Raw genomic sequence first — 12,344 nt, 5'->3', positions numbered from 1 at the left:
CCCCCAGAGGAGAAAAAAAGGAAAGCTCTAAGACCCAAAATGTCTACCTTCCACTGGGTACAAGTTTCAATACAGACAGAAACCTGCAAAACTACACAAGCAAACTTCCTTAGATCCACTGAGAAGTACTGAGCATGTGTAGTCACAAGTCAGAACACGAACCAGGCCTTCCAGCAAGGATGTGATACATTGTATTTTAGCACTCAGGAAGAGGGAGATCAAGAGTTACCTCTCTCAGATTTAAAGGTTCTGTCTCACTTGATTTGACCCTCATTCCCAGGGGATTCTGGAAAATACAGAAAGCTTGCTTCTGGGAAAGATAGTTTCAGGCTATAGGTGTTGCATGAATAAGTTTCCTAGTTCCCTTTCAGCCTCCTGGACTTCAAATTCCACCTCCAGGGGCCTAAGATATTTTCGCTCTCAGGCTTTGCTAACACCAGGCCCAACCAGAGATACCATTTCAGGCTTCTGAAACACTTTTATCAACGTGGTTTTCATACTATTCTCAACACAGATGTCAAGGACAATCTTCCTCCTCCATCCATCAATCTCATCACCATGACAGCCCAAACGCAGGTCACCATAGGAGCCGGCAGACAAGAGCAGCCAGGACAAGCGATCAGGGAAATGTAGAAAGTTTGGGATGTTGGAGACCCTGAGAGGGTTTCCAGTCAAGGACTGTAGCTGGAGAGAGGATGGACTTCAGGCCTGCTCCCTCAAGGGGCTATTCATCTATTCCTTCCACCACTGAGTTTTGTATTTTAAATGTTCCAATTGTCTGTGGCCTTGGTCTTTCATTTATTATTTCTCTTTCCTTTGTGTCTGACATCCCTTATGTAGACTATGAGCTCCATGTGGGACAGGGAGCGTGCCCAATTTGTTTACTTTATTTTGGCCTTAGGGCTCAGCCCATGCCCAGAACACTGTAATCACTCAATAAATGCCATTGCTATTACAAGGAAGGATCACAAACAATGTGGTCCTGGAACAGAGTCAGTATATCAGCATAAGGTTACGCCTTTCTCCATACAATACAACTTGACTGGTGGGACATACCCAAATAGCTGCTGTATGAGGGAGGGCTTGACATGGGATGGCCAAAGGCAGAAGAGCCAGAAGCAGTGTAGCCTAATGGAGAGAGCACAGAACTGGGAGCCAGAAAGACCTGGGTTCTAGCCTTGACTCCACCACCTGTCTGCTGTGTGACCTTGGACAAATCACTTCACTTTTCTGGGGCTCAGTTCCCTCATCTGTAAAATGGGGATTAGGGCTGTGAGCCCCATGTGGGACAGGGACTGTTTCCAATTTGTCTACCTTCTTTCTACTCCAGAGTTTAGAACAGTGTCTGGCACATAGTAAGAGCCTAAAAAATACTATTAAAAATACTTTAAAAGGTGCCATGAAACACAGCCTGTGACACTGATTCATGGCAACTGATATCTCCTCCAAGGAAACTTGCTGGATTAATCTGAGAAGCAGCATGGTCTCCTGGATAGACCTGGGTTCTAATCCTGGCTCCACAACTTTGAGCAAGTCACTTAACTTCTCTGTGCTTCTGATACTTTATCTGTAAAATGGGGATTAAGACTATAAACCCCATGTAGACCAAGGGCTATGTCTCTCCTGATTAGCTTATACCTACCCCAACACTTGGTACAGTGCCTGGAACATAGTAAATGCTTAACAAATACCATTCAAAAAACCTAACCTCTCATCTCCCTACCCTATATAATAATGTTGGTATTTGTTAAGTGCTTACTATGTGCAGAGCACTGTTCTAAGCGCTGGGGTAGATACAGGGTAATCAGATTATCCCACGTGAGCCTCACAATCTTCATCCCCATTTTACGGATGAGGTCACTGGGCACAGAGAAGTTAAGTGACTTGCCCACAGTCACACAGCTGACAAATGGCAGAGCCAGGAGTCGAACCCATGACCTCTGACTCCGAAGCCCAGGGTCTTTCCACTGAGCCACAGATATGCCCTACCTGTGTTCCCTATGCACTTAATGATGGCATTTGTTAAGCACTTACTATGTGCTAAGCACTGGGATAGATACAAGGATATCAAGTTGTTCCACTTGGGACTTAGAGTCTTGATCCCCATTTTACAGATGAGGTGACTGAGGCATAGAGAAGTTAAGTGATTTGCCCAAAGTCACACAGCTGACAAGTGGCAGAGTCGGGATTAGAACCCACGACCTCTGACTCCCAAGCCCGGGCTCTTTCCACTATGCCACACTGCTTCTCCCCGGCACTTCAATTTTTTCTCCTCCCCCACCTCACAGGTTGTATGCACATGTCCTTATATACTGGGGTTTCCCTTATCTGTAATTATTTTAACATCCATCTCCCCCATCTGACTGTACACTCCATGAGGGCTAGGATCATGTCTACTACCTCTATTGTACTGAACTCTCCAAAGTGCTTAGTACAGTGCTCTGCACATAGTACACTCTCAATAAATACTACCGACTGATTGATTGTTGGGATACTCCTGGCAGAAAGACCAGCCTGGCATCCTGCAGTCAAGAAAGAAGTGGCACTTTTGAAGATAAACCTCCAGTAAATTTTGAGCTAGCAGACAAAACTCAAAGAAAGACAAGAACTGCCAACAGCAAAACATATCTGCACAGCAGGGTGTGATCTTCACAGGTTGCCCAGTGTGGTAAAGACTTTCCATCGCACAACACTGTTTTCAGACACATTCACACCCTAGGTTAACTTCACAGTCAATGGCAACATCTTAAAAGACAAAGGACTATTAGCAAAACAGAAACCAAAAAATACAAAACAGAATTTCTACTTGTTTTATAGTAATAGTAACTGTCATATCTGTAAAGTGCATACATGGGCCAAGCATTGTACTAAGTGCTGGGACAGGTACAAGATAATAGGGTCAGCCACAGTCCCTGTCCCATATGGGGCTCACAGTCTAAAAGGAGGAACAAATATTTAATATCCATTTTACAGATGATGAAACTGAAGGTTCAGAGAAGCTAAGTGACTTGCCCAAGGTCACACAGCCGGCAGGTGGCAGATTTGGGATTGGAACCCAGGTCCACTGACTCTCAAACCCATGGTCTTTTCACTAGGCCATCCTGTTTAGTGCAGAAATACCAAAAAATAAGCCATTATTTTTATTGACATTACTTTTCATGACTTTTTTCATTTATTATTATTTATCATTTTCTTTTCAGTTTCATTATCATCCTCCTCTAAGCTCTGAAATCATACCCAACTGTAAACTCTGTGTTACATATTTTAGGATTCAGGAAACCAGAGAACTTGCCGGCTGGGTATTATTTCCAGTCTTGTAACAGTTGTAATTTTAGTGTTACTTTCCTTTGTTCATTCTGTTTTACTATATTTTCCTGAGGCGAGAATAATTTCTCAGGAGCTTCTCACAGTTCTAGGGTTACACAAGCCTAAAAATTGGTCTGTGAAACCAAGATGTAGTGGAGTGGGCATTTCACGTCAATGCGATATTTCCTGGAATATAGGAAAATATCTGTTGTATTGGTAGTCTACTTCCAGGTCAAGTGGACTTGTACCTTTGAGAGGTCAGAAAAGAATCAGCAGCTCTAGTCCAAATCAGCGCTGGAATTCTGGGGGAAGGGAGTGGAGTGTGGAAATGGAGGAGAAACGATGTGCTGCCAGGGCTCAGTTACACCATGTTCTGGCACAAAAAAATGCATATTTTTAGAGGCAGACTAGAAGCTAACTTTCCAGGTACCCAGGTAATGAGCCAAATCCAAACACGAGTGGCCAAGGGCAATGCTTTTTTTGTAAAAATGGAGGCCCTTTAGATCACCAAACTGGGGATCCACTCACGTCTTTATAAAAACTAAATGGGGCTCAGATTTTGAAAGGCAACTGGAAAAAGGCAGAGCTCCCTAAATACAGCAAATCCCAACATAAGAATAATAATAATAATAATGATAATGATAACTGTGGCACTTGCTAAGCACTTACTATGTGCCAGACACTGTACTAAGTGCTGGTGCAGATACAAGGTAATCGGTTTGGACACAGTCCCTGTCTCACACAGGGCTCACAGTCTTAACTCCCATTTTACAGATGAGGTAACTGAGGCACAAAGAAGTCAATTGACTTGCCCAAGGTCACCCAGCAGACAGATGGCAGAGCCAGAAATAGAACCCAGGTCCTTCTGACTCCCAGGTCCGTTCTCTATTCACTAGACCACACTGCTTCTATAAATATGTGCCATTTGGAGCCTGGTCTTTGCTAATTTTTTCCAAAACTTTAACCTACACCCAATTGGAACTCCTACTGTAGCAAGAAACTCATGGTCTTTTTAATACACTTGTACCCTATTTTAATATTTTATCTGTGGTCTTAGTCCAAGAGAGGGAATAGTCTAATGTCCTTTTAATATTTATCAAACCACTAGTATTTGTCCTCATCTTCCCACTCTTTGGACACCAAGGGGAATAGAAAGTGCAGCTCATGAAGCTAGACAATGCTTTTGGGAGAATACTTTCTCGGCACCTGAATAGCGATCCTGTCCTTTGCTACATCAACTGCCAATCTACACATCCATTTTAAAACCTTAAGCAGGGTACATATGGTGCAGCAGCAATCCAGAATTTTGTACCCCTAAAGTCTCTATAATGCTGTCATGGGAGAATCCCAGTAACTCTGATATATCTATCAGTTGGGAGTGAGTTGAAACAGATGGCAAAGCTAGATGCTGGAGTTGCTTCCAATAAAATGGGGTTGTTGGACTGATTTCTGACAATGTCGTCCTGGCGTTGCTTCTCCCACGCAAGACTGCGGTCAGCTGACACAATGTGCTTCAAACGCACTGCAGCCAGAAAGGAGCAAAGTAATAAAACAGACCACTGAAACTGCAGGGAGGCTGCAGGGAAGAAGAGTAACAAAGACTGAGAGAGCAGCTCTTGGGTCTGTGTCTCTCCCCTCAGTCTGCTGGGAAGTCCTTCCTCCTGTCAAACCTCTGTCTTTCCTCCTGCAGGAGCAGTCCAGTCTCAATTTTACAGTCCAAGACCTCACCCATCACTAGTCACGTTCCCTGATTGCCCATTGTGCTTTCACGATCATCATTAGCAGCAGCATTGATTAAGCACTGATTGGGCAAAGCACAAGATAAAGCACTTGGGAAAAGTTCCTCCCCGACCCCTGCTGGATATGGGAATGCCAGATGGCAGGAAAGGTGAAATATCACCGGAAGAATATAACTAGTTCAGCCTGTACGGCTCAGAGGAAGCCTGCTGAGTGATGCCTCATCATCAACTTGGACATCTGGCATAGATTGAAGGATACTGTAGTTCAAATGTAGGTTATGATTACAACTCTTAAGCTCCTGCAGTACATGCTTACATCCCCACCAAATAACAGCCTACCCAACTCTTGGGGAGAACCGTTGGGAAATGAGAAGTCAATGGTTCACTTACCATGGAGAACAATGCATGATCCTTCTGAATCAGAAGGCACAGGAGTGGAAGCTTTTTGACTGTTTCATGCTACCAAAGCTAGAAACTCCTGTGTAAAATAACTCTTTTTTTTCCTCTTTTTCTCCTCCTCTCCCGATTTTTTTCCTTTCCCCTTTCCTCCCATCCAACTTTCCCTCTTTGCTTCCTTTTCCTCTCCCTTTCATGGACTTCTATCGTTATAGGCCTTCTATCAGCCCCATCTGAGGCCAATGTTAATGGAACGGCAGCTCCATCCTATCCTAATCACGTAAAACGTAGTGTAACTGTACCAACATAATGAAAGTTAATGACTGTTTACAAATGGATGTTGTGATACTTGGATGTCCTGGGTTATGTCCATACTTTTCACTACTTGAAGCTTCAGTCTGCTAACTAGAACTCTCATCTTTAAACAACAATTTAAATCCACTGGTTATGTGTATGTCAGGGGTGATATATGCAGCAGGATGAAAAAATTTAATTGACTATATACATACATATATATATATGTATATATATAGTCATGGAATATATGTGTGTGAGTGTGTGTACGTGATATATACATATACCTCACAAGCGCTTAGTACAGTGTTCTGCAGACAGTAAATGCTCAGTAACTGCCACTGAGTCACTGACTACTGATTGAAGTGGCAGAGCCCGGAGTAGAACACTAGTGCTCTGACTCCCTGGTCTGCTCTTTCCGTTAAACCAAGCTGCTTCTTTTGAAATATCATAGGCAGCTTATTTCCCAACATGATGAGTCCTTCCCTCTTTATATGATGGCTGTTCGATACCAAGCTTTGAACACTGAAGAAATGTAGATTTTTTCATTTCTGTATTTTATTTATATATTTATATGTACATTCAATTATTCATTCAGTTGCTCTATCTTCAATCAATCAATCAATGAAATTTACTAAGCACATATAATGTGCAGAGCACAGTACTAAACATTTGGGAACCTTCAATATAATAGAGTTAGTAGACACAATCCCTGCCCACAAGAAGCTACAGGTTACAGGGAAGCAGCATGGCCTAGCGGAAAGGGCATGGGCTTGGGAGTCTGAGGACCTGAGTTCTAATCCCAGCTCTGCCATTTACCTGCTGTGTCATCTTGGGCTTGTCCTTTAACTTCTCTGCACCTCGGTTCCCTCACATAGTCAATAGAGCATGGACTTGGGAGTCAGAAGGATCTGGATTCTAATCCTGGCTCTGCCACCTGTCTGCTGTGTGACCTTGGGCAAGTCATTTAATTTCTCTGGGCCTCAGTTACCTCATCTGTAAAATGGGGATTAAGAGTGTTAGCCCTGTGCTTAGCACTTGGTTGGGTTCAAAAATTGCCACTAATTGATTTATTAATCACTGTAGTAATAGCACAGTACTAATAAATCAATGTGATTTATTGAATTAGAATCTGAAAATTCATGTTATTGATGCATAGCAAGATAGAAGGTTATGTTCCAAACTACTTTCTCCTAAAGAAGTTCAAAGGAAAGTAAAACCCGTCAAAGGTATCTCAAACCTGGGCAGTTACATTGTTTTGTCAGACACCAAACACTTAAATCTTCTGGAACAGAGAAAATGTGCAATTGACAAATTACATTCAATTTACCTTCCTAAAAAAGGAAGTTAAGGTTCACGTCTTTGTCCTTTTGCTTCTTTTGAGGATTTCTAAAGGAAGGAAATGAAAGAAAAGGGTTAGAGAGTGAGATAAACAGATCAGCTCCACAACTATAAGTGCTTAAAGGCAGATATTTTTGACAATTGGCCAGGATACTTAATCAAGTCCTACTTCAATAGTGTATAGTGTGGTACTGTGGTAGGCATCCATATTGTTATATATTGATCAGTAGAACAAAGGAAGAGTCCTTGCTGGTCATTTCTAATGTCCTTTTATGAATGTCCTACACAAGTTAGCCTCAAATTGAGAATTCTTGCCCATAAAGGAAGATTTTGGAAGTTTGACAAATGCCTTGTCACTTCAAGTCTAGCTTTCTTCAATTCCTTTTTGGTGGGTTTCCCTGAGGGCTTTCAGATATTGCAGTTTGCACAAAACAAGTCCTTAGACTGCATCAGCCTACTCCACATTGAAACTCTGGCCCTCTGAAATCCAGAATTCCATCCATGTTCCACTGAGGAAAAGTGTCATGTGATAAGAGAAGCATGAATGACCCAAGACATCCTAATGATCAAGGCTGATTTCAGGCAGTATGGGGGTGAGGCGCTTGCTTCAGGTAGCGACGTCAAAGGGGGCCGTGGCCAGCACGGTGGGAGCAGGGGTGACAGCTCATGATCAGAGAGGCAGGGTGGTGATGAGAGCGTGACATCAGTGGGGTGGGAGTGGAATCGTGGTCACCAGGACATGACCACAGTATTGGCAGTGGTTAAATTTCAAAGCACCCAGAAGTGGTCTTTGTCTTAACAGGGACATAGAAGCAGAGATGAGGGATTGTCAGGGGTCTACCCAGAGAAATACTTTAGGTTTTGTGGTTCAAACAGGCCTCCACATATTGCCAGGATATTATGCTGTAGTGGTCTGTCATATAACACAATGATGATGTACAGAATGGGAGGAGGTAGCTATGAGGCGGCCTAGCGACCGAAGCAGGGCCAACCGATAGTTGCTCTATGGTGAGTTGAAATGTGGATAAGGGTAGTTGGGCAGTACAAAGAGCACTGTTCTCTGAGAATCAGGAGACCTGCATTTTGATCCCAGTTCTGCCCATTGCCATTTAATGAGGATGAAGACCGCAAATGCAACTAACAGTGTGCTCACCCTGGCCCTTCTGCTCACTTCCTTAATGCCATATCCCAGTGGGAACATGACTAGTGGGGTCAGGGGAACGCTATTAACATTATAATCGATTCCTCTGCACACAGTCTTGGTCCTGAAGACTCAGGACAGAGGCTGATCTGCTATTTCTGATGAGACTCCATTGGAGAGATCCATAGACAAGGTGGACACAGTGAACCTGGGTTCTCATCCCAGCTCCATCACTTTCCTGCTGTGCAACCTTGAGCAAACCACTTAACTGTTGTGGGCTTTGGTTTCCTCATCTGTAGAATGGGGTCTCAGTACCTGTCCACTCTCCTGTGTATATTGTGAGCCCCTTGTGGTACAGGGACTGTGTCCAACCTGATTATCTTGTATCTACCCAAGGCTTATTATTGTTACTTTTACTGTTATTATTAATAATATTTTTAAGCACTTACTCTGTGCACTAAGTGCTGGGCTAGATATAAGATAATTAGGTGAGACACGGTCTCACATTTTAAGTGTTTAATAAATGAAACAATAATGATAATAATAGTAATAATTACTATTAGGGAATGTTTTAAAGGTACAGTGAAGCAAACTTATATATAAATGTTGCCAGGCTGTGGACAACTGGGAAACAGCAGCAGAAGTCAGCAGAAGGAGCTACAGTACAATAGCCACTTCTGGAGGCTTGCAGCACAGAGGGTGAAATGAAAATGGAGCCAGGGACTTTGGCTAAAAACTGTGTCCAATCTGATGATCCTTTTATCTAACCCAATGCTCAGCACAGTATGTGGCACACTGTAACTCGTTAACAATTACCATGATTATTATTAAGTGGAAAGGAGCAGCAAGAAGCAGCATGGGTCAGTGGAAAGAGTATGGGTTTAGGAGTCAGAGGTCGTGGGTTCTAATCCCAGCTCTGCCACTTTTCAGCTGTGTGACTTTAGGCAAGTTACTTAACTTCTCTGTGCCTCAGTTACTTCATTTGTAAAATGGGGATTAAAGACTGTGAGCTCCACATGGGACCACCTGATTACCTTGTGTCTCCCCCAGCACTTAGAACAGTGCTTGGCACATAATAAGTGTATAACAAATACCATTATTATTATTGTCATCTTTCCCCTTGCTGAGGTGTGAAAGGGATTATTTTATGGGTCATGACCATATAAACTTATTTTTAAAAACTCATCTCATTACCTATTCTTTGGGCCATTAAACAATTATATAGTGATTATTTAATATCTCTGAAAAAATACACTGCTTTTTCACATTTGATTTTCACTTTTTAATGAAATCTACCACCCTAATATACTGAAGTGCACTTTTTTAGTTTTTTAATTATTCAAGTACACAGTAGATATTCTTGAAACTTTTTAAATAGGGCAAGTGCATTCTTTTCTCCTCAGTAAAGCAGGGTTGGTTTTTAGGGGTATGGAAATCAGACCATTCCCTGGGGTTTGCTACTGAAGAAGAGTGGGCAGAGAAAAATAATCTGACTCTATCTAGGGGAAGAGCAGTTTAAGGAACTCAAACTGCACCTGACAGAGGTTCAGCTGCTTCAGCCCTTATCCCAGGCTACTACATGAGCCCATTAGCAGCTCTTAAGGTCAAAGAAGGTCAGGGGCACCATGTGATCTGCCAGGAGCTGAAAATGCTTTGAGTTGCCTCAACTTGTAATGCAAACTAATTGTTTCATAATTTCTTAAAAATTAATCTTAGATTAACAACAGTCTTGAGGGGTTAACAATGCAAGGATGTGGTTGTGGGAGAAGTTATTTGAAACACTAAGGGTTAGGGAGTTAGCAAATACATCCATATCACCAGAAATTGTTAAAACATCTGTATTAAGACCATATGACTTGGTCAGAGTCAAAGTGGAGAAGGTGAAACCAGTGTGACAGATACCCAAAATAAAGAGTGAGACTTGCATTGGCTAAAGTACAACAAATGGCTGAAGACAGGAGCTGACTGGCCCCAAAAAACTCTCTGCATTCTTAAATGTGGAACTGGTGACAAACAAGAGGACTGTGCTTAGTTGCCAGAACTCATGAAGAGCAGTAAGATGTTAAATGCAGTCATGCTTATGTTCTAGAAATCAAAGCCAGCTGCAACTTCAGGCCTCTATTCTGCTAAACATTATCCCTCTGGGGAACTAAACCACACCTGCACAATTGTCTATTTTAATCTGTTTTGAAGAATGGCTAGTTCAGTGAAATGAACTGGTGTTTTATGTAGAGTGACATTAATTACTAAAAATGCAATGCCACGGAGTAAAGTGTTAGTGGAGATTTATTCTGAGTTATTTTTAATCTCCCTACTTGATAGTCCCCTAGTCCTTCCATGTCTCCAAAGCATGTAAATTGCCATAAACCTATAGAGTTTATGTATAAACTCTATATATACTTTCTCCCCTTATCATTGAAGTGTCCATCTCCTCCGGTGAACACTAAACTCCCTGATGTCAGGGAGAGTGTCTTCTAACTCTTCTGTATCCTCACAAGTGCTTAGTGCAGTGTTTTGTCCAGAGAAGGAGGCCAGTAAATGCTATTGGTTGATTATAGAGACTAATCAGAGACAATACAATTAAGTTTTTCAATCAAGGATTCAGACCCATCTACTTACTGGTAAGAGTAAGGCCACAAGCATAAAGTAAAAAAAGGATGGACATATCAAGCAATAACTATCATCGAGAAATCTAAAGCTGTGTCAGTAACATTATTCAGTACAATGTCTATTCATTTTCTTCTACTGTGATTTACTATGTTTATTTTAACGGGCCCAGGCTCTAGTGCGCTGGCTTATTTCAAGCCACAGAATGCCAGTTTAGGAGGCTTCTAACATAGCAAGTCTAAAGGGATATATATATGTATGTATGTATATATATATATATACATCCTGTTGCCACTAAGGCAGAATGCTGTCTTGAATGGACCATTAGTCTGACCTCATAGTAGCATTTCTTGTTTTTCTGTGACGTAAAGTCCTCATCTTCAAAGAGCAATGGGCAGGGGTTGTGACCTCCAACTGTACTGTGCTCCCTCCCAAGCACTTAGTACAGCGCTCTGCATACAGCAAACAATAAATACCATTGTCTGATTGATGTGGAGTTTGAGTCATGCTTGGTTAAAATTACCAATTAGTCTCCCCCCTTCAGCATTTTACTGAAGGCAAATCTTCTCCAAGGAGCCTTTCCTTTCTAAGCCCTCCTTTCCTCTTTTCCCACTCTCTTCTGCATCCCCCCTCCCAGCCCCACAGCACTTCCGTACATATTTGTCATTTATTTATTTATGTCAGTCTCCCCCTCTAGACTTTAAGCTAGTTGTGGGCAAGGAATGTGTCAGTTTATTGTTATATTGTACTCTCCCTAGTGCTTAATACTGTGCTCTGCATACGGTAAGCGCTCAATAAATATGATTGACTGACTAAAATAACACATTGCATGTCCAGAAGTAGTGAAGGAAGGGTTGCCCAGGACACAGGGCAGAGGTCAGGGTTAATTCATTCATTCAATAGTATTTATTGAGCGCTTACTATGTGTAGACCACTGTACTAAGCGCTTGGAGTGTACAATCCAGCAACAGATGGAGACAATCCTTGCCCAGTAACGGGCTCACAGGGTTAATCTCCAATGAAGGGGAGGCGTGGCCCCTTAGAGCCATGTGACTGCTACAGAGTTCTGAGGGGAAAGGGGCAATGCAGCTGGGTGCTTTGGGGAAAGATTCACTGAAATTTAAAATCAAACCACAATAGCAAAACCCACCTTTAGATCAATAATGATTTGGATGGCTGGAGATGCTGGCATCCTAATTTTTTCTTTACTAGTGGGGGCTACAAGAGAGCAGGGAAAACTTCTGTTACAGACTAGCATTTTTTTTCAAGTAAACTACATGATATTAGTTACATAACATTGCTCTTTCTACATGACTAACTTGAATACGCCTCTCCTGCCACTAATGGATAAGAATCCTTACCATACACATTTTTAGTGGGGCAGAATACCAATTAGCCTGGCTAATTAGGTTGTCTGAATTATAACAAGAGGGTAAAGAGAAAAGAGAGGAAAAGCAGAGAAGAAAGGGAAATCTTAATAAAAATCATAATAATCACGATAGTATCTGTTAAGCACTTAT

The 12,344-nt window shown here is 42.1% G+C and overlaps 1 long non-coding RNA gene across 1 annotated transcript in view; it reads right to left on the bottom strand.

Moving 5' to 3' along the window:
* LOC114817261 overlaps positions 1 to 12,042 on the bottom strand; it is an 82,982-nt gene extending 70,940 nt beyond the window's left edge. The window contains exons 1-2 of the long non-coding RNA XR_003765112.2: positions 11,975 to 12,042; positions 7,066 to 7,124 (exon numbers count right to left, since the gene is read on the bottom strand). This is a non-coding gene — a long non-coding RNA (uncharacterized LOC114817261). The remainder of the gene's footprint in view (positions 1 to 7,065; positions 7,125 to 11,974) is intronic.
* Between the last annotated feature and the right edge of the window lie 302 nt (positions 12,043 to 12,344).

The sequence above is a fragment of the Ornithorhynchus anatinus genome, chromosome 16 (assembly GCF_004115215.2).
Source record: "Ornithorhynchus anatinus isolate Pmale09 chromosome 16, mOrnAna1.pri.v4, whole genome shotgun sequence".
Classification (NCBI taxonomy): Eukaryota; Metazoa; Chordata; class Mammalia; order Monotremata; family Ornithorhynchidae; genus Ornithorhynchus; species Ornithorhynchus anatinus.
This window is presented reverse-complemented; position numbering and strand designations above follow the sequence as displayed.